Consider the following 2,460-nt stretch of genomic DNA (forward strand, 5'->3'; position numbering starts at 1 on the left):
GTAATTTATTCCAAGTGCACTCTTTTATCTGTGTCATGAACGATGCTCCATTCACGAATGAATCGCTCTTTTAGGTCGATTCTGTTCAAGGTCTTGAACAAAGAAGCCTGCAAGACGGTGTGCATTTGTTCACGAATCACTTTGAATGATTTGTTCAGTTCCCTGCATGCACTGAATCGTCTGAAGCGGTTTCTCATTAGTACCTGGATATTTAAGAACAGGGAGAACATAAAGACCTTCAGACAATTGAAGCTAAATCTGCAAATTCTGCTGTTGTCCTGCGCTGAGGATCTTTATTAGCTGAACACTGTGTGTGCCGTCTGTGAGCGACTCCACAGGAATACATTTGATTTCATTTAGGTCAGTGGTCACCAAAATTTTTAGGCCCAAGATCCCTGACCTCGGCCTTTATGAAAGACAAGATCTACCTATTGAAGAATTGATAAAAAAAAGGCATCCCAGATTGTGCTTCAAATTTGAGGCCTTTTACTATCAGTGGTCACCAAAATTTTTAGGCCCAAGATCCCTGACCTCGGCCTTTATGAAAGACAAGATCTACCTATTGAAGAATTGATTTAAAAAAAAGGCATCCCAGATTGTGCTTCAAATTTGAGGCCTTTTACTATGTATTTTAATTAGTGATGCTCTGATCATAGCTGATTCAGAATTCAGATTTTCTTTTCTTTTTAACTAGCAAATTGGGTTCTGATACTGATATTTAAGCAAATTTATTTATTGGCTATTTGCTTTATAACAAACAAACTGGCTTTAAACAAAAATATCTAGCCATTTGAAATTAGAGGCAACCACTGCATTTTAATCACGATCTGCATTAAAACTAGTCCAATCCGTTTCGAGGAGGGTTCCCCTGTAAAAACGAGAAGGGTGTTCCTGCACAACCGGAGGTTGCAGTTTCAGGACCGCAGTTCTAGAACCCTATTCTTTTGCAACAGCGCCACCTACAGAATTGGATAATACAGCGGAGGCTGCATTTTCAGGAAAGCATTTCTAGGACCCTGGTGGTTTAGTTTGTAGTAATGTTTGTACACGTTTTTAAAGATATTGAATCTCAGGAACATTTTTTTAAAATTTCAATTGTGATTTTTGATTTATAAATGCATCAGATGTTAATTACAAAGTGTGTAATACCTGCTTTGAGTTAACAATTTTACATTTAAATGAATTTACACTTAAAATATAAATGAAAAATGTATTTCAGTCTTTAAACAACTGAAAAAGTGGAGTACCTTAAGTCTTAGTTTCTTGAAATATACTGTATATTGATTAGCCCCCTTAAGTTGAACTAGCTCATTATCAGGTATAATGAAGATGGAATCAAATGAAATCAGCATTTGCACTCACTAAATTACAGCCAGATATTTAAAAGTTTGTAGAGAGGCAAGACAAGAATGATTCAAGAATGCATATTTATATACTGTATATACTCATTTATGCAATAACACATAATACAACATCATAAAAAAAGACCCCCTTTTCCATCAGTTGCTGCATGGACAGAAAGGCTTCAACTCCTGAGAGAGATTAAAAAGAGAGAGAGAGAGAGGGAAGAAGAATTAAATAAGAAACATTTGCTTTAACATGTTTATAACTCTGTAATATATATTTCTGATTTAACACTTATGCACTGTTGGGGTTGTAGAGAGAGAGAGAACCAAACAGAATAATCATGTTACTGACATCTAACGCCAAACTCCAAATGCAAGTATATAAGAGCAAAACCCACCAACTGAATGTTCTCTCTTCTTTTCTTAGTTGTTTGTCAATCCGGTAATGAAGCCTGTATTTATAATACATTATAAGGGTTTTCTTAAGGCATTATAATTAATGCATAAAGCATTATAAAAAAAGCTTAATGATATGTTGTATCATCTCATAAATAATCATAACATTTATAATACACTATAATAATTACACATTTGTGGTTATAACTTTTACGAGTATGATTACGTATAACACACAATGAATACCATAATAAATCCACTTAATTTATAATGGATTATCTTGACATTGTTTATTTAAGATCTGGACAGTATCTTACTACATCTTGTGAGTGGTTGAGTGTTGTTTTGAGTGTTTCCTGTGAGGTTAATATTAATTTTGCTGTGAGCTAGTTTAAGATCAGTTGTGCGGTAATACTGCAAGCTAGCCAAACACTCAGCGCATCAGGGAGGCAGAGGAAGGCCTAAATCACCTGATGCTGCTGGTTCCAGGCGCTCTGGAGAAACAGAGAACTCAAACTTCTCATGTGAGAGGAGAACTCCGAATTCAGAGGAATAACGTTGCTCATTCCAGGTAAGCCTTTGATAAAAGGGGAGCATTGCTCAATACTACCACAAGGACAGCCCATGGAGCAAGGAATTCAACTACTCAGAGAGGATTAACGCTCGAAAGAAACATACTCACAGTAACCCTCAATGGTGAGGGGGGCGATGCTTCAAG

Source organism: Sinocyclocheilus grahami, unplaced genomic scaffold, assembly GCF_001515645.1.
Source record: "Sinocyclocheilus grahami isolate Dianchi unplaced genomic scaffold, SAMN03320097.WGS_v1.1 scaffold2507.1, whole genome shotgun sequence".
NCBI classification, from domain to species: Eukaryota; Metazoa; Chordata; class Actinopteri; order Cypriniformes; family Cyprinidae; genus Sinocyclocheilus; species Sinocyclocheilus grahami.